General features: G+C 35.9%; 1 pseudogene; it reads right to left on the bottom strand.

Annotated features, from left to right (window-relative positions):
* Positions 1-4,290: 4,290 nt before the first annotated feature.
* On the bottom strand, positions 4,291-15,126 carry LOC129065603 (probable phospholipid-transporting ATPase IIB; annotated as a pseudogene).
* Positions 15,127-20,812: the final 5,686 nt, after the last annotated feature.

Raw genomic sequence — 20,812 nt, 5'->3', positions numbered from 1 at the left:
AGGAGCTCTCATGAGCAGCACAGTTTTACGGTCATCAGGGCGGTTGGGACACAGGGAAGAAAGTCTTGCTCCTGTGCTTCTTCCCAATGCAGTAAATGGTGTCAGGTGACCCCACTTGTGAGTGGGGCTGGAGATGACCACCAGGGAGACATGTACAAACATAAAGATAACATTGCAAATAAAATTTAACATCATGCAATAACAAAAGCCAGAGGCTGGAAACCCAGTCCTCTCTCTCACCTGTATCATCTGTAAGCCAACGTCATTTGACCTTTCTGATTTTTAGCATCCTCACTCATGCAATAGGTAATAGTAATGACATTTACCTGGGAGAGTGTAGTGAGATAAAATGAAAGGCAGCCCTGGCTGGTGTGGGTCAGTGGACTGAGTGCTGGCTTGCAAACCAAAGTGTCGCTGGTTCTATCCTCAGTCAGGGCACATGCCTGGGTTGCGGGTCAGGTCTCCTGTAGGGGGTGGTGAGAGAGGCAACCACACACACACACACACACACACACACACACACACACAACAAAGGGAAAAAAGGAAAGGCAGATTTTCATGGAGTAATAAACTTTTTATTGACAGATTGATAAACAGACTGATTATTTACTCATATATGGCAAAAGAGCCTGCAAGAAAAACACTTGAAGACATTGCGTGTCCCAAAAATGTGGAAAGGAGAATGTTCCTAGATATGCCATAACCAGGTAGTCAGGTGGTAGTCCAGAAGTCCCAACTCAGCAGAGGCTTGCAGAGTAGGAAGTCCCACACCCTGGTGACCCAGAGCCAGGCCTTAGATCTTCATTGCCTTTGTTTTTGTCACCCAGCAACAATATCCATGGCTCTGCCATGTTTCAGGTCTCTATGATCTTAGTATTTGTTGAAAAAGAACTAGTAGGCTAAAAGAAATACCAATAAACAGAAGAATAGAAGGGTTAAGCCTAGAGATCAATAAAAACACAAATCCATTCACCAAATATAGTGGTGTGCAAGTAGAGACTGGAGACTGGAAATACCTATAGTATTATGAACCACAAGTAGTAATCAGTATATAGATACTAAGAATATGGGAAGAGTGGCAGAGGAAGAAGCCTCAATACCCAGGAATTTTATTAGACAAAAAATCCCCTCCTTGACCAAAAGATAGCATGTGAAAGAGGATGTCATTTTTTTTAAAAGGCTCACATTTCAAAGCTCTTTGCTTGCCTTTGCTGCTGCTAAAGGTAGAGACTCAAGATAGGAGCTTTTTTTTTTTTTACTTTTAATTTCTTATTTCTTGATTTTTTTAATGAAATACCTAGACAGTCCTTTTTGCTTGTAAAAGATGAAATTGGCACGGACTGAATGAAAACTTACAATGTTTGAAGAGCAATAGACACTTTGGAGTTTTCTTCTGACAGCCTCCAGAAGAAGCTGAAAGGACCCCAGAGAAACAGCATGGTAGGAGAAATGCTGTCTGAAAAGCAGAAAGAACAAACACTAGAAAACAGAGGCTATAAAATGGGGGAATGGTGTGGTAAATATTGGCTTGTTTCTCAGGCTTAACGTCCCATCTCCTTTTTTGTGTTTAACCTGTGCTGCATGGCACATGATCCTAATGGAGTCTTAGAAGGATTTCACATCTTTTCTACCTCTCCCTGCTGTTTCTATTGCAGACATGCGTGCGCACACACACACACACACACACACACATGCACACCCTGCCCCCCCACCACATCACATCACATACCACATTTAAACAAACCATAATGTCTAGCAAATGGCCCAATCTACAATTAAATATATAGACATCATTACAGTTAATTCCTGGTAAACTGTGTTCAAATTCCTCCCAATGCCTCCTCTCACCCTTCAATTTTTTTTAAGTGACTGACTGCTTTTTTAAACAAGATTCCCATCTAGGTTGCACATGGTACCTTATTGTTGTCTTGCAGCTAATAAGTAATATTAAGGGTGGTTTCTTTTCCTTGATAAATATCCTGTTCCTCCCAAATTTTCTCCAATAGTTTTAACATCCATGTGTGGTACTTGGTATGTGTTTTTAAAAAGATGTCTCTCCAGTTTTTTCTTTTAATTTAACATTTCTCTTTTTCCAAGTTCTGTCCAAAAGTCTGAACATAACAAAGCATGTCTAATAAAGTATGCTGATTTTTCTTTAGAAAAACAGCTCTACAAGCCTTTTTAAGAGTTATCAGAAAGCTCCTTCTCCCAGATCATTACTTTTTTGAATTTTGATCTTATCTTACTCAAGAAAATATCTTGACATTCAGTTAGAAAACTTGCTGTTTTCTTACAATACTAAAAAGAAACTGAATTTTAGCTTTATTTGCCAAATGAAGAAACAGGATAGGATGCCTAAATTTTCCTGTAGATATCTCTAACATTCAAGGAGTCTATCTCTGCCTGAAGTTCCCAATGAAACCTGAGATAGCTCTGAGCACACAGGGGAATGTGATGAGAGACTTGGGTCCTATATCTTCAGGCACATGTCAATCAAATCAAAACAAAAAAAATTCTTAATAACTTTAAAATTTGGTTTAAAAAAATCTCAGAGAATGTTATGTCTAACTTATCAGATAATTATTAGGCTGTGAACTGTAAAAATTTATTAATTATTGTTCTCAAAGACTCATTAAATAAAATGATTTAAATAGAAATAATATTCCTCCTCATATGTAACTTTTTATTTCTGACACAATACTCTTATTTTGTTACTTTTAACACCAGTTAAAATGTATCATTTTCATAAAGAACATAATTCCTATTATGGTACAATGCACAAAGTCTGTTATAAAGTTTATCACCTCATGAATTACACATATATCTTTGCAATGGGTCTCTTTGCCTCAATTCTTTAATAAACCTACTCTCTCCCTAAATGAATCTTTCAAAGATAGTAGTTTTTACATTTCAGGATATTGTGGGAAAATATCCAAAAGCTTTTCACTGCTTATAGAATCAAGCTTAAATTTAACGTTTTGAGATGTTAGTCTTTTGCATCTCGTTTGTTCTTGCCAGTCTCCCTTTTCCTTGTTCCCACAGAAATGTGTTGATTATTATGTGGACAGTCCCCTTTACCACACATATAGGCAGGTATACCTAGAAACTAATGAAGTTGAAACATCAGGATATCTCGCTTGCTCAGGCTATGAAGGGGCATGTCCTAATTTTGTTTTCATAATTTTATTTTATTTTCTCTAAAGAGAACTCCTCACACACAAATAAATTTAACCCCCACCCTTAGACTTATGTTAAATATGTTAATCCCATTCTCTTGTTTTAATATAGTACCCCAGTTTTTTGTAATCCCCTCTTCCTTCTTTTTTTTTCCCCTCTGAATAGTTAACTCTCTACTTAAAGGCTCAAATCAGCTCCTTTGTCCTCCCAGAAATATCTCAAAGTTACTAGGACCTACTGACAGTATTATTTTATATTTCTCCTTTTTTTTCCTCCTGTTTGAGAACAATGTGTTATCATCCTGTATTTTATGTGCCCTATAAGCCATCTGAAATACATTTCCCAACTCTCCAACCAGTAAATTTTGCCTGTGTAATACACATTGTTATTTGTTCTATATTATGGTTTGTTTTGTATTGTTTTGTTTTGTTTGTTCTCTAGACAAAGATATCCAGATATTTTATTGTAGCCCAAGTAATTGGATGAGAATTCCCAAAGTTAGTGCTAAATAACCCTCAACCACTTGTGGTATTTTATATACCATGAACATTCATTTTTTTCACAAAATATTAGCATGCACCTACTGTGGACTAGAGTCCATACTAGGCGTAGTCCAGCAGTGCAACAAATAATGAACAAACACAAGTCATTATATTAGTGCTATACAGAAATCATACATCTTTATAAAGAGATCATTTGACTATATTTCCTGTCCAGCTATGGAGAGAAGGGGGCATTTTTTTTTACATTTTTTGAAAAAAATTAAACTTCATCCTAGAGGGGGTCTTCTTGTGAAATCGTTTTTACTGTTGTTTTTTGTTTGTTTGTTTGTTTGTTTGTTTTTTCCAGTGCCTGGGTTTTATTCCAGTTGAACAGGGATGACTTTCTACGTCTGAACAGTAAAGAACGCACGTGAATGTTGGGAAACTGCAGAACACTAAATGCCTTTCATTTCAGTTCTCAGAAACCAGGGTAAAATGAATGCTTTACAGTAACTGAAATAATCAGGGTTCATTTTCAACGGAAATGAAAGCTGGTTCAATATGAAAATGAAATTTTGAAAAATAAAAAGGGGACACCCTTCAGACTCCATGTGCTCACCCTCCTGTCTCGGTGGCCACTGCACAGCTGACCCCGCAGCACCCCATGGTGCCAGCCAGGGCTTGGCGCTAGGAGGTCGACTTGGAGTAGCTGGGCAGGGACAGCTTGCACTGCAAATGCTCGAGGACATAGAATGGAAAGAAGCTGACCACAGTGATGGCCCACACCTTCTACATGACGGTCACTGTCGTGATAAAGGCCACGTCAAAATACCCAGGACAGCGGGTGAGGCCACATAGCAGCCGAGGCTGAGCAGCTAGGCCACGACCATCAGCCAGCATCGCGTCCGACGGTCAGTACCACCATCAGCAGCTCGGTGAGGACGAGGGCCATGAACGACGTGGCCATGTGGACAAACTCAGACTCAAAGAGCACCAGGGCCCCGTACATGAGGAGGCTGCCTTGGTAAATGATGAGCAAAACCCAGAAGACCGAGGTCTTAAAGAGTAAGGATCTGCTTTTGGTGAGGTCCTTATAGAGCTCTGGGTGCAGCATGGCTGTGTCCGACTTCACATCCTGGTCCAGCACCAGAGAGTACTCTGGAAACATGGTTTAGATGGTCGCGTGACCCCCCATGAGGAACCCCTGGTACAGGGGGACAGACGCGAAGTAGCAGACAGAGGAACACGGCTTACATGGTAAAGCCTGTGCATGATGAACTGGCCGAGCGCCACGGACCTCCGCAGCTGCTCCGCCCGTGCACACTGAGCACCGGCCGACGTGCTTGAACTGAGTGGTGGAGACGTCCGCCGCCGGAGAGGCCGCCTTCCCTCCCTTCCCTTCGATCCCAAACCCACAGTCTGCGACCCCGATCATGCTCACGCCGTTTCCTCCATCGCCTGGGAAGCAGAAACAATTGTGAGAGGAAATTTTAAAAACCTAGCCATGGCCTTGTTTTTTCTTTTATCCGCAGACTCTTGTGTTAGAATGTACAGTAACAGAGATGAAATCAACCTGGTGTTGGAGGTCCAACAGAATTTTGCTTAAATTTCAACACATCAGTTTCTGTTAAACTCTGTAGGGGCTTTGGGCGCTCAACCCCAGGTACTGTGTGTGTGTGTGTTCATGTGTGTGTGTTCGTGTGTGTGTGTGTGTGTGTGTGTGTGTGTGTTGGGGTGGGGTGAAATGGTTTTTTAAACGTCTCCTTCCTCTGTTGTTTCACTTTCAAGGAACAGAGGACTCTGATCCTAAAGGAAGGATAGAACGTGACCTACTCAGGAAAATCTGCTGCAGAAAAAAGGCAGCTCTTGAACTTTAGATTAGAGAGCGGAGAAGCTGTGTTGTCCTAAGGTTAACAACAAGTGCGATGGGTAAAACAGAAGAATTGTATTGATTGATTGATCGATTCTGAACCTGTGTTTGTTTGTTTGGTTTGATTTTCTTTGTGCAGGACACTGGCTATTTAAAATTTGCTAGCAGTATTTGGTTTCTGATGGTGAAGACATCAATTCACCATTATAGCAAGTTTTTTTTTGTTTGTTTTTTTTAAGAGAAATCAGTAAGTGCACCTTTTAAGTACAACACATGAAAGACAAATATCCACCCATGGTTCTAGGAGAAAACCGTAATGGCACTAAAGTCAGAACACAGATGTGTAGATTTAAGTGTTAAATGATATAATTATTAGAATTTTTTGACAGATATGCACCATTATTAATAAGGATAATACACATCCCATTCATAAGATACAACCAAACATACACTTAAATTCAAGCACATTGCACTTTTAGACATTTTTAAGCTCTCTCCTTAAGGAAAAACTGCCCAGTGAGTACCTCTTGGCATTGCTCCCATTCTGCAATTCCCTATGAGGAAATACTTGGCAGAAAGATATATATCTCTCTAGTCTGAAACTGTGTTTCAGTCCTGCAAAGACACTGTGCTTGGTCTGAGATTAGTAGGTAATAAAGGGAGGAAAAAAAGACTTCATTTGGAGGCTACCATAGTTGAAAACCTGGACTCAGAAACATGGATATGTGCTTTCATAATGACAGTTCTGTTGGGCTGCAACTTTTAAAAACCTGTCAAGATTTAAGGTCTTATCTGGAGGTTGGTTTGAGGCCTGTTGAGTCCTAAGAATAACTGCTTCTAGCAGTATTCAAATTCTTCTCTGCTCATACCTGTGTTTAAGCATTCAGTGCATTTTTGATAAAATACAACATACTAACTTAAACTATATTTCAAATTTTAGAAACTTAAAAATGGAGCCTAAATTCACACATAAAGTACATTTTTATAGAGATTTAAGAACTGGAAAAAGACAACAATTAAATGATGATAATCTGAAATGCTCTGAACAAATTTTAGGACAAAAATGGTGGATGGAAATGACAAATAATCCAGAGGACAGATAATGAAGAAGGGTAAACATTTCTAAGGGACCCAAGAAGAGGGTCTTGGTGGAGTTATGGACTTCCCCAATTTGTAGGATGAAATCCCCAGATCACTGTTGGACTGATAAAGGCAGACTGACTTGTTTTGGGAGTCACAAGTTAAGGTATTTAATAGCATATTGGTTTTTGAATAATTATAAAAAAGATCACAAGGAGAGAAATGGACTCTTCAGCACAAAGCACAAGAGACACACATATTATAGCCCTGGAAGACAATCAAAGCTGTACAAGGACTGTAAACCAAGCAAGATTTTAAATCATTTTAATTTTTAACAGACAACGTATTTCCAAGCTTTGAATCTAAAAAGAAATATAAGGATGATATTTAATGGTAAGTTTTTTCACACTCTGCCCCATGGCCACTCACTCTTCTGAAGCAAAGAGTATCATCAGCTTCTTGCATTCTCCCAAAATTTCTCTATGCAGAAAAAAGAATACATACGTACACACACTTACAGTCCTCCATTTTTTAAACAAAAGTGTTCAGCATCTATTATCGATTTGTTGCTGGTCGTTAACTTGTTTTCAATAATGTGTTCCTTCACATACTAGAGTAATAAATAAACTGAAACATATATTTTTTTACATGGGCAATACACTATAAAAACATTTTTAGAAATAAAATTGTTGTCAAAGAATACATACAATTTTAGAAAAACTTTTTAATGGATACCAACTTTCCTTAAAAAAAGACAAGCCTTATCTTATTAGAAGCTTCATTCTAACTTCTATGGTTTGTTATAAATGGTATATATAAATGGATAAAAATAATTAAAATATGAGAATTCTCAGCCCTTCCACAGCCCATGTTCTTAAAAGAGAAAGCTGGTTTTGCTTACTCAGTCTTTTTTCTCTTCTACCTTCACACATTTTTTTAATGTAAGGAAGAAGGTTAAGAAGGATAAAATATGTTGAGAAGATATCTGCTGGAGAAGATAGGAAGTATAAAGGAAAAGAATGCAAGAAGACTTCTGTGTACTATGTGAATTTCATGTTGTTTAAAAAATTCAAGAGAAATTAGAACTATTTTTACCATTATATACATTTTGTACAGCAAATCACTCTAACAGTGGACCAAATGGATCTGATCTTTAATAGGGCTACACTGACAATAAACTTTTGTCATTGGACTTCAGATCTAGATCTAGGCTGAATATTTAATTTAAATTAACTTTATAAGATGAAGTCAAACACAAGTTTTACTATAAATACAAAACTCTTAAAACTGCAGAATTAATCCAGATCTTGGTGGATCTTAAGCTAATATAAAGTCAGAAATATCATAGGGCCAGTAGTGAAGTCAGAGTTAAACACCATGGAAGAATGCCCTGTACAGATCCGTAGCTAGCAGCAATGCAAACAATATATGAAGTGCTATTACTATTGAATTAATTTAAAAAAATGAGATTCCCCCTTTTTAGCAAGAAGCAAACTAGAAATAAATTTTTTCCCCAGAATCTACAGGCACTCAGCTCATGAGCTTATGATTATTTTGTTTTATTTTTATTTATTTATTTTTTACTAAAAATCCTTTTGAGATTAATAAAGGTAGATCATGAAAACACTGTTCACATTAGTTCAAAATTCTGCCTGATACCCTGCAGATATGCTAAGGCTATAAGATTTATGTAGAGTAAGAGTACAAGCTTTAGGGACAACCCCAATTTGAACCTTATTCCAAAAATTTTTGACTTTGTGTGCCTTATCATTTATTCTCCTCATACCTCAGTCTCCTGATATTTAAACTAAGAATAATAACAGACTTTACCCATGGGATTTTATTGTGAAGAATAAGTTAATTCATAAAGAGATTTTGCCTGTGGAATAGCTTGTAGCATATCTATGATTTTAACAAGAAGAGCTAAACCAAAAAAAGTGGAATTTAAAAAAAGACAAGGTTTCTTAATGTGGGATCCATGAGAGAATGTATGAAGTTTGTGAACATGAATGGGAAAAATTATTATGCTACTGTTTTTAGTCATCTCAGACTAAAATTTATCATTTTATTCCATCGTAAATATAAGCCAAATCCACACTAGTATTAGTATTATCTGGAATATTATGAACAATAAAACTACAGATACTTTTACTCCTTATTATACTTGTAAACATCTTAAGATATGATTTATACTTATCTTCTCTGCTGGTTAATAGTTTATGTCAAATTGATTGGGCCATAGTGCCTAAATATTTGGTCAAACATTATTCTGAATGTTTCCATGATGCTGTTTTTTGGATGAGATTAACATTTAAATCAGTGAACTTTGAGTAAAGCAGATCGCTCTCCATAATGTAGCTGTCCTCATCTAATCAACTGAAAGTCTTCATAGAACAAAGACTGACCTCCCCTGAGCAAGAAGGAATTCTGCCAGCACATAGGAATTTGGCTTGAATTGGAAATTTGGCTATTTCCTAGGTTTCCAGGTACTGGTTTACCTTCCAGAACATGGTCAGCCTCCATAATTATGTGAGTTAATTCTTTAAAATAACTCTCTCTTTCTCTCTCTCTCTCTCTCTCTCTCTGTCCTATGCATCCTACTGGTTCTTTTTCTCTGCAGAACCCTGATTAATATACCCCATTTCAAAATTAATGAAAAATAAAGAATATATAACTATAAGTTTAAAATATGATATAATTTCAATATTAGTTCTAATTGTTATATTATTTTATATATTAAAAATATTATTCTGAGAAACTATCCATAAATTTTATCATATTAACAAAGATATCCACGTCACATTAATAGTTAATAATGCCTGGTTTAAAAGCATCAAAGAACTGATCTTAAGGAGAGGAAGGAGCAGAAGAGTGAAGCTAATACTCTAAACCAATTTTCTCCTTGATGCATTTGCTAATTTTTATATTGCATAGAAAAATATATAAGAAAGCAAAAATAAATCAACTGAAAAGCTGAGCAGAACTTTTGGATGTATCATATATAGCACTAGAAAAAATTACTGTTAATTTATTTAAAATGTTTGGGTAAGATCCTTAAGCTCTCAGTTAGAAACACTGGAAGGCTACCTTTACTTTAGGATAGAGAATAAAGCAGAAGTAGACTGAGTCTTACAAAGATTTTTGACCCAATCCCCTGACACCTCAGTCTTTGACTGGATTATGGTTATTTTCCCTTATTTTAGCTGTCTCCTAGAAAATAAGTGGTCTCTGGGTAGATGGATAGATAAGATAGGTAGGTAGGTAGGTAGGTAGATAGATGATAAATAGATAGATAGGTAGATAGATAGATAGATGATAGATAGATAGAACATTTTATACAGAACATCTGTCATTCAGCTAACAGTGATCAAGCTACCACATATAGAACCACGAGAAGGAAAAAATGGACAATAGAAAGGAATCCACAAGTGATATGGAATTTGAAATAACAGATATTTAGAAAAAACTATAATCAGTACGGTCAATAAGATAAATGACAAGATTAAGCAATTCATCATAAAAATTCTAGAAGTGAAAGAACATAATATCTTAAATGGAGAACTTAGTTTATGGGTTTAACAGCATGTTGGACATGGAAGAATGATCATTGAACTTACATATCAGTAGAAATATCAAGAAGGATGCACAGAGAGAAAAAAAATGTAAGTACAGAAAGGAGTTTTTGAAATCTATGAGAACTGGTGAAAGGTCCAATGTATTATTAAGATACTGAAAAGAAGAAAACAAAGTGGGGCAAAATCAATATTAGTAAAGATTATGGCCAAGTTTATCCAAAATTAAAAATATCAAACCACAGAATGATTGTGAACTCCAAACAGGATAGATAAAAATAAACATACACCTAGGAGCATAGTAGAAACTGCTAAAAAACAAAGACTAAGAAAAATATTAAAATAGCAGGAAAAAAACATATTTCCTTCAAAGGAGCAATGATAAAACTGACAGCTAATATCCCAACAAAAAGGATGAGATGAAAAAACAGTAGAAAAATACCTTTAAAGTGCTGAAAGAAAATAACTGTCAGAATAAATTTTTATATCTAAAAGTTATCCTTTAAATTTCAGAGAAAATAAATATCTTCAGACAAAAAAAGAAAAATATTGAGTTAATTTTCTTTGGCGGACCCACAGTAAGTATTCAAACAGAAGAAAATGACCACAGATAGAAGCATAAATGAAGAGAGTAATAAAGAACTATGGGTATGGCAAATATCATTTGAATCAGGATAAAAGCTACATTTGGGAACGAGAATAGTAACCATATGTTGCTGAGAAAGAGCAAGATTGGGGTGGTAGTGAACATGGGTGTGTTCATTTTGTGAAAATTCATCAAGCTGTACATATTTCATCCACTTGTCTATAAGTCTGTTATACATAAAAGTTCACACACATACATGCAAATTTTGAATAACCTACGCATAGTAAATACTCAAGAAATGTTAGCCGTTATTATTAGAGGTAAATACATGGGGCACTAATTCCCTCCTCTCAGGCTTTTGAAAATCAGCTGTGATAACTGAGCCAGAGATGACTGCAGAAAGACAGAGGGGGAACATGCACATTCCCAATAGAACAAGATGAAAATGAGGAATGGACTAGAAATCGTATGTGTTTGGGCTGCACATTTAAATATTGTTCATCCCTATCAGTGACCACAACTCCTCACCGGAAGCAAAGAGTGACTGAACAAAAATCATTAATTTATTACAGTTCCAAATCTTTCTCTTTTCTTTTTATGCTAAAGAACATTCTGGCTTTTGCACTCTTAGTTTCTTGCCCTCTTTCCAAAGAGAATTCTGCTCTTGCCAGATGGTTTGTTGGGTTTTTGTAATGCAAAATCAGTATAAGGAGAAGGAAACAATATTTGGGAAATAGCAGATTAAAGAGATAGTGGGAGAAGAAGGACAATAGCCAGATGGTTTACATGTCCTCTGAAATGAGGAGATGTAGCTTGAAAAGAAATATTTTTTTCTTAGAAAAATTAATGTTGAAAAGAAACAAAGAGGAAAAAAATGGGCGAGAGAGAGAGAGAGCAAGCTGAATGAATCAGTCAACATCTGGTTCAAGAAAAACTCCCCATGATCAGAGTTAAATATCAAGTGATGCCTGAGTTCAGAAGACTGTGAGACATAACTGCTGAAAAAATGTCATATGGTCATGAAAATAGCAGACACCTGTCAAACAATAACCTCTAAATGGAGATTGTACTGTAGGTCACAGATTTATCAATATAATTTTTTTCTATGATGGAGAGCAAAATGGTAGAGAGTTGTTGAAGCAGCACCCTTGACACGATTGCATCAGTCGCAAAAATAATTTGAGCTTGGGGTTAAAGCGTGATAAATAGTTTGTAGAAACAGAAATGTCCTAAGAGCTTTGTCCTTCAGTGTTGGGGAAACAATGGAGAGATGGGAGAAAAGGAGGTCTCCTGCCCAGCCACGTGTGGCGGTGAAAGCGTGTCCCTGTATTCACTTTGGTTCACTCTGGATTGGTCCAAGGCTTCTGATGTGGCCACTTCACCTGGTTTCCTCTGTCATTTTGTTACAGGTTTCTAAACCCTTGATTGAGATCAGTGTTTAATCAGTTAGCAAACAGCGATCCAGACAAAGTCATATCTCTTGTCTGCTCCTCTGTCTTCCTTCCTGAGGAGCCATGGAAGACTGCAGAGGAGCAGTAGGGTAAGGTGAGGATTACCTACATGTTTTTTTAAGATACATGATATTGTGATTATCTTTAAGCACTGTTGACCTTTCAGCAATAGATATCCTTAGACCAGAATTGTGCACAGTTTTGATATTCAGAAGTGGCCCCAAATTTTAGAGAATACATAGGAGATATAGTCTTTATTTTTTTTCTTCATGATAAAAAAAGGGAACTGAAAAGGAGGATGTGCCTAAACGTCTAAGTTTCCAGCATGCTCTGCCAGAAAGAACACTGCACCAATTTCTACTCCACTGGGGTAAAGTTAAGGGTTTTCTAACTAAACAAATGTAGAGTTGAGTAATAAAAAATTAGTCTGCACCGTTTGCGCCTACTTTCAACATTTAGGAATTATTCTCTTGGAGAGCTTCCCTTTACCTTGAGGGAGGGTACAGCAATCTTTGCTTACTGAGAAAAGGTGAGTGTCTAGCATTTTGCCCCCAAAATAATTTCTTTCTCAGTTCTCTGTTTATATTGGTTTGTTCAGCAGTGGCTGTTGAAGATAGAGAAATAGATTGCAAATGGGTTGACAGTAGGATCAGTTTCAGTTGGGCAGTGATTTGCCCCAACTCAGGGTAGCTCCTTGATCATCTAATTCAGAGTACTTGGAGTCGTTTGTTTTATTTCAAGTGCTGGCTGCAACTCTAGGACAAAGAAATTTTTTATTCAAAACCTTGTTAGTAAGAAATGAATGAATTCCTCCATAACAGTGGTTCTCAGCTTGGTTCAGTTTTGCCTTCAGTGGACATTTGGCAATCAAGAAATATGTTTGCTTGACAGAACTCCAAGGGTACTACTGGCATCTAGTGAGGAGAGGTCAGAGCTATTGCTAAACATTCTGTAATGCACAGAGGAACCTCCACAAAGGAGTTAATTCAGTCCAAGTGTCAGTATCACTGAGGTTAAGGAATCTGGGCTAAAACATATCTCTTGGTCCATCTCAAAAGTAAAATCTAAAGTTAACAACAGAACTATGGGAACCTGGTAGTCTTATAGACTTCATGTCTATTGGTAAAGATGATTATTCTGAAAACACAATTAGCATTTTTATATGTTTTTGTAAGAGTTGCACTCCAAAACTTCTTATTCCACAATTTTTGTGTGGTGAATTCCACTTCCAACATTAGTATTTATATCTCCAAATGTAACCTAGCTAGTATGTACACCTGTTTTAGGTCAATAAAAATTAATGACTAAAATTCACTATCTCTCTTCAATGAGATTGGCTTCCCCAATTTTGACAAGTCACTGAAATTTGATGATAATTTCAACAATCAGATGGAAAATATGAAAGGAGATTAAGCCAACAACTGTATCTCTTTCACACTCTTCTGAGGTGCCATCAAACCAACTGAGTTTATTGTTTCACCAGAAACAAGCAAGTAACTACAAGTAACTGTGTAACTGCTAGGCCAGGTGGTAACGCAACCTACAGGTCAAACAAGCAAATTGACATAACACTTTAAAATATGCTCTTTTGTCATGGTGAATGACAGGTTTGTTATGTGCATAAAATCACAGATTTATCTGAATGCTAAGTTACTTGTCAAGGAGTCATTTTACCATTCTTTTTTATATTTTTTCCTTGTGTCATGTAAGATTCCTTGAAGCAACTAAAAAAAAAAAAAACAGCCATAATCCATTTGATTTTCTGCCTTCCCATGAGAAAAACTTTGACAGATGATAAATAGCAACTGCTGACAATCATCAATGTGAAGCTATCATGCTTTTACATTAAATACAAAAACAGAGCTGTAAAGTCACAAGGGATAGGACTTTTGACACATAAGAGACAAATATATAATTCTCAGAACTAAATCACTGCTGGGATCTAAGCAAGTGCAACAAAGCACAGCTGCTTTTAGAATCTCCCAAAGTCAAACTATAGCTAACTTTGATATCTGGAACCTAATGTATGTTCCAATCCATGAGCCATGCCTTCTTATCCAGAAGCTCCATTTAAACTTGCAAACATCAATGAATGCGTGTGCACAAAGAAAATACACATTTTATCATATCGTTTCTTTTAATTAAGGCCAAAAAGGAGATGAGAAAACAAATAAAAATACCATAAAACCTAGAGTTTTGAGTATCAGATGTCTGTATCTCATTAAACCTGCACTAGAGCTAAGCATGTATGAACCTTCAAAGAAAAACAGTAAATTATCCAGATCACTTGTCAATATGAGGGAGTCATCTGCAAAAGTACCTTCCTTTATAGTCTAAGCTGCTCCCTCTTCTGCCTTTAACAAGTAATCAGAGTGGTTCACATGCCATCCTTTCACTTATAGCTAACTCATGGCTATTTAGTGACATTCACTTCAAGTTAACTAACCAATTTAGTGACCCTACGTACCCTTGGGGCCCAATTTCCACCTCACATTTTATATATATTTTTGTACTTTGAATTAAATGACTAATCTTAATGGGGAAATCTTATCTAATAGGCTGGGGAATAGCAGTTATTTCAAATTTTATCCTATTCTGAATGATCTTGATAACAAATTAAAAAGGTTTTACATCATATTGTTTATTCATCTAATTACTAATACAGCAGGCTTTTGGTTCTTATCTAAACTTGTTTTTCTCTATTTTGCCTAATTTCCCATAGAAGAAAATAAGGTGAGAAAGACAGAGTTAGAGAGATTATTTCCCATTCTCCAATCACCTTCTCTTCCTCCACACTCATGTGCACACATACGCAGACTGGTAGCTCTGCATGGGTTGCAGTGCTTAGCAGAGTCTCTCCACCGTCAAAATCCTTAAATAGCACCACATTTTCTGAAAGGGCTGCCATGGGGTTTGGGGGTTTTTGGGGGTTTTTTTTGTCATTCTATATAACTGTGAGATTTTTCTACATTCATTCAACATGTCTATATGTCTAATTGTGTCTTTCCAGTAGGCTGATCAGTTTCAAAAATAATCAACCATATATAAACCATATACAGTTTATGTATATTTAGAGGACACTTAAATGGTAGCAACACCTACATGAAAGTGAGCAGGAATGATGAGGGTGCCACAGAGATTTCATGAAACACTTTCCATATATGATTTTTATTTAGTCCCTACTACAACCTTATTGGGAAGATTATGTTATCCAAATTTATAGTAGTTAAGTAACATTCAGGATTACACCTTCAAGAGGTAGAAGAGCCAGAGACCTTTTTTTGACCTATATTTTGGTCCCTGATTCCCTTCAGTCCTACTCAGAGAAATGACAAGTTCAATCACTTTTTCCTTCTATATTCTTATTTAACAAAAAGTTTTACAGTATCTTTATTCAAAGGAATTAAAGAACGTGTATGTTCAAAGTTATACTGACTCAGGTAACACAATTACATAAAGAAAGATGGTTTGAGAAGCAATTAAGTTTTAAATTATTTTTCTTTATTTTACCCTTTACCGAATAATGTTCTTATTATATTTATACACTTAGTCATTGATAAAAATATACATGATAAAGAAATTTTTAGTTTTTCACACTAACCAATTATTAGTTTCATAAATTATTCTCTCAAACTTTGAAATCTGAGAGAATCTAAGCAGGTCTTACTAAAAATTGAAGTAAAGACATCAAGGAGCACAAACCAACATGGTTATTTCAGGTCAATGGAAATGACTAGAATTAACATTACCTGGAAGCAAATCATAGTGTCCCAAGAAAGTTAAAGGCACTGAAAACCTATATAATACACATTTACAAAAAGAAATACTTGTTTGTATTTACATGTTATTAGAAAAGCATATAATTACTCTAACATTAAACTGTTAACTTCTAAATAAAATGAAATACACAATTTGTATAAATGTCAGCCATAAGCAGTATCTAACATTGGTTACAGTTCTTTTCCCATTAAAGTTGAATAGATTCTATAACTAATAAAGTTGCATACTCTGAGAATACTCAAAAAACAGAGCAGGTGAATGAACCCATCCTGGAATACATTGTAGGAGTATTTATTCACTACATGCTTCACACGGTTGATGAACTATACTTTCCTTTTGTTATAGATTAAAGCAGGAGACCCTCATGTAAAAGAAGCCAGTGCTGTTAAAAATTCTTAGTCTTTCATCCTCATCTAATCTTAATTGATTGTACTTGAGAAGGTAAAGACATTTTTCTTCAACGCACCTTTTGTCATAACATCTCTTTATCAGCCTATATAAACCAAATAATATAAAGGCAGGAATATTATGATACCTGGATGATTGTTCTAGGGACAGAGGCAAGGATAACTGTAAACCGTGTTGACTGGCATTTATGTATAATGTCTTAGTCTTTTGATGCCACTATAAAAAAATGCCTTAGAGTGGGTGGCTTAAACAGCAAACCTTTATTTCTCACAATTCTGTGGTCTGGGAAGTCCAAAGTCAAGGCACTAGCAGATTAAGTGTCTGCTGAGTGCCTACTTCCTGGTTCATAGACAGTGTGGGCTTTGTGCTATGTTATTACATAACAGAAGGGTGAAGGAGCTCTCTGGAGTCTCTTTTTATAAGGGCATTAATTCCATTAATGAAGGTTTCACTCTCCCAAAGGCCTCACTTCCAAATAGCATCACATTAGGGATTAGGTTTCAAAAAATTATTTTAAGGAGGACACAAATATTTAGTTTACAACATTCAGTATAGTACTTAATTTCTTCTTTCATATTGATAATATCACACTTAAGAGGGAACATTCAAAAGAAATCTAAAATCAGAAAATAACACTTTTGCAATTGAGTCTTACCACCTAAGCTCAGCATTAGGACAAAGGCATTTGTTTCCACTTGCATCTCAATATGTGGGTTTGGGGAGTGGGTGTGGGATGTGATTTTATTTTCCCAGAGCTAAAGCATCTTATTATCCCATAGGTATATTAAGAACTTTTGTCATTTTATCTGTCTCACGAAATGGTATCTAAAAATATAGAAGACAAATCAAATTGTGGCAATTTATCACTTAGTCATAGCCAGTTTGAAAGACAGTGATCTTACTAACTAAATCATAATGCAAGATAACTGATATCCCAGTACTAAATATTTCTCTAAATCTTATATTCTTGCAATTTAAGGAAAGTAAACTTGAGGCAATCAATGGCCCCTCAGTAAAGATCATAACACCTGTTACATCCTATTCTTTTTCTAGGTATATTCTCTGGAGGTTATGAAAGCAGGAAAATGTGGCCAGTTAATTTGACTAGCTCTGAGTACTCATAAGGATAAGGTCAAAGGTTGAGTCCTAAACAGACCAGTAAACTTCAAACGAAGAAGACATCTGTTCTTCAGTCACATGTTGTTTCTCCAATAATCCTGGCCAGCTGTCTCAAACATTTCAGTCACAATAGGGATCAGCTGGAACTGTGGAGGTAGATCATTGGTCCAGTATATATATGTCACTGCTACAGGTAAGAGAGATCAAAAGCCAGTCTTCCACTGATGTCTGTTAGCAATTTTAATGTGCAAAAATCTCTACTTATTTTTAAAAATTAAAAATTGTTTTTGTTCACACAATGCTACAAAAGCATGTATTCAATGAATGCATATCAACCACAATATTCAACACTGTATGTAGAACAAGTAATATTTCAATATTTTGTATTTTCCAGCTGCCCCCAAGACAAAGCTTTCCTCTTTGTCTTATTGCATTTGTTTTCAATTGCATTCAACGTTTGGATCAAGTTGACATTTGAAAAACCCAGGAAATGTTTATTTATTCCTTTTGCCAAAGAATAAGGCATGTCATTTACCCTGTGACAGATGGACAACAAAACAATCAGGGAGTTTAGTGGCTCTTCCAAAGAATCAGCCTATTAGCAAAAGCATGAGCCTCAGACCTGGGTCTCTAAAATACATAAATTTTATTGTGCCTCAGACCCATGGTAAACCAGTCATTATTTAAGCACATTTTGGATTTGGGATAGTAAATTATTTCTGAAGTCTTATTGTTTCAGAGAGTTTTTAAAGACCTAACAATTAATCATAGTTAATGAGAAAGACATTATTTAAAACCTAGAAATTATTTCCAACAAATCTAGTTCTTCATTGTCTCCCACAGCATTACCTGAGATTGTCTTTTCAAAAATATTGAACAAATGATACCAGACAAGTCACAAAGTGTTTAAAAATTTGCATTACTTTCTTACCAGACAATCCAAAGCTAAATAAACCAAAGTTGAGTTCAAATATTATTTGCTTTATCTAAGGGGGGACCAAAAAGACAGTAAAAACTCTTAATTTTATTCTAAAGTTATTTAAAAACTGAGAGGAGAGAGAGAGAGAGAAGGGGACGCTATTGTCTGTCCTGGGGAAAAGTCTAAGAACATGTGTTGACTCTCCTAGAAACAAGGAGAAAAGTTAATCTAGAAGACAGAGGTTACCCAGTACTTGGAAAATCAATTAGCAATTTAAAAATCAGATCATTTTTAATTAACACACCCAGGATCAGGAGTGTACCTGAATGTTAGTATTTCTGTATCTGATTGCTGGTTCTCCTCTAATATAGCATCAACACCTTTACTAATTTTTTGAGCGTGACTGGATTCTTCTTATTCATTACCAATTTATTTTTAACCACCAGTGATTTATTAGACTGTTTTATAATGTTGATCTATACATGATTTAACATAAATTTGGAGGGTGTGTTAAATGCAGCTATCTTCAAATAAATCTGGCTAAGCGCTTATATGGCCTTAACTGCAGTAGCTAATTCTAATGGTTATTAGAGCTTTTGGCTTTTTATGGATTTCTGGAGAGCATCTGATTTTCAAATGGCAAAGCATATTTTTGGGGAACTGTGCAAAAAGGGAAAAAGGACTCATGGATGTGGGCAACACTGTGGTGACTGCAGTGGGGAGGGGGTATAAGGTGGATAGAGGGCAATAGAAAAAAATAAAATATAAAAATAAATAAACACACACACGAATAGGAAGAATTTCCTTATATCCATGAAATGCCATCGTTCAATATTAATGTTTCAATCTGCCTATGAAAGAAGTTAAGAGGATGTTTGGAGGAAGAAAAAATATAATGTAAGCTCAATGTTTAGTTACTTTTTGCAATAACATGGCTGAATTTTCTCATAAATACCATTTTTTTGAAGGATGGAAACAAAAATGCCAGCCTCAAGCAAAAGAACAATTATTAAAACATCAATTACTAGAAATGTACATTTCAGAATAAAAAGTAAGCCTTTTAACTGAAAGATATTTGTGTATTTATTAATTTATTAAACAAATATTTATTTGGCACTGAAGTTTTAAAAGACTAGCCTTGAACCAAGAGGGCAACAGATGAGAGGAAGGGCTGACTGTGTCCATGAGCATTGAAAGAGCCGAGACATCTTCATTCTAAAGCCAAATATGTTCCCTTATGTTCAAAATTCCTTCTACCCTGTCAGTAAGCCCAAACAGAAAGCACTAATCCTCCCCGTTTCCACAAATACACATGCCCTTTTGTCTGTATATCACCTTTTATGAAAGTTTTCACTCTTCTGATCTGCTCTCAAGGCTTCTTTCAATGCAATCATTGCAAGACATGGAGGCCATACCAAGAAATTTACCTGATTCCATTCACCCCATAAGGACACTTGTAATGAAGGATGGCACAGCTCTACAATTCAACTTAGATCAGATTATAAACTCAGGGGAGGCAGGCACCACTGTTCCTCTTTCATCATTGTGCTCCAGAGCTTGGAGTATTGGAGTATTGTAGGTACTGTGTGCGTGTGTGTGTGTCTGTGTGTCTGTGTGTGTCTGTGTGTGTCTGTGTGTGTCTGTGTGTGTGTGTTTGTTAAAGGCATAAATTTTTAAAAAATCTTATAACTAGAGAAGTGAAAGGGACACTCTAACACCAAGATATAGTAAAGACTTTATCCTATTTTTACACAGATTTTTATCCTGCTACTTCCAATCTCACTTTTCTCTTTTCCCAAAATGCTTGTTCATGGCTGTTGAGAACCCTTCTCATAGTTTGACCTGCATAAGTATTATTTATGAGTCTATTTCCTTGATTAGACAATAATTTCCTTGAGGCCAAAGAATGCAGCCTCCTTCCTCTATTTACACAGCTGGTACCTAGGAGAATGCATTTCACAAGGTAGTGCTCAATAAATATTAGAAGGAATTGTTTTGACTGGTGTGTTCATGTATATTACACTTGACTGCATTGAGGCCCATGTTTATAAAGAACAAAAGAATGCCCAGACACATATAATTGCATTAAACATAAACAACTGCCTTAAGTAGGTCTCATTAAACTCATTTCAGCTTTGGAGACTTGAATTTAGGGAGGTAAAGCAATTTGACTTAAGTTGTGAGTGTTAATAGGGGCAGAATGCAAATTCAAATATGCCTTTCCAACTCCAATGTCAATGCCCCTCCTGTTATATTATGTTTCCTCTGTGTTTGCCCCTCAAATGCTCAGGACAAAACTAAACTAAAACTTTAGTCCTTTTTAATATGTAGCCTATATACTAGCTACTCACTTTGCAGTGATTAAATA

Source organism: Pteronotus mesoamericanus, unplaced genomic scaffold, assembly GCF_021234165.1.
Source record: "Pteronotus mesoamericanus isolate MK-2021 breed Mesoamerican mustached bat unplaced genomic scaffold, CSHL_Meso_final contig_181, whole genome shotgun sequence".
Lineage (NCBI taxonomy): Eukaryota > Metazoa > Chordata > Mammalia > Chiroptera > Mormoopidae > Pteronotus > Pteronotus mesoamericanus.
The sequence above is the reverse complement of the archived record's forward strand: the minus strand, read 5'-3'. Positions and strand labels throughout refer to the sequence as shown.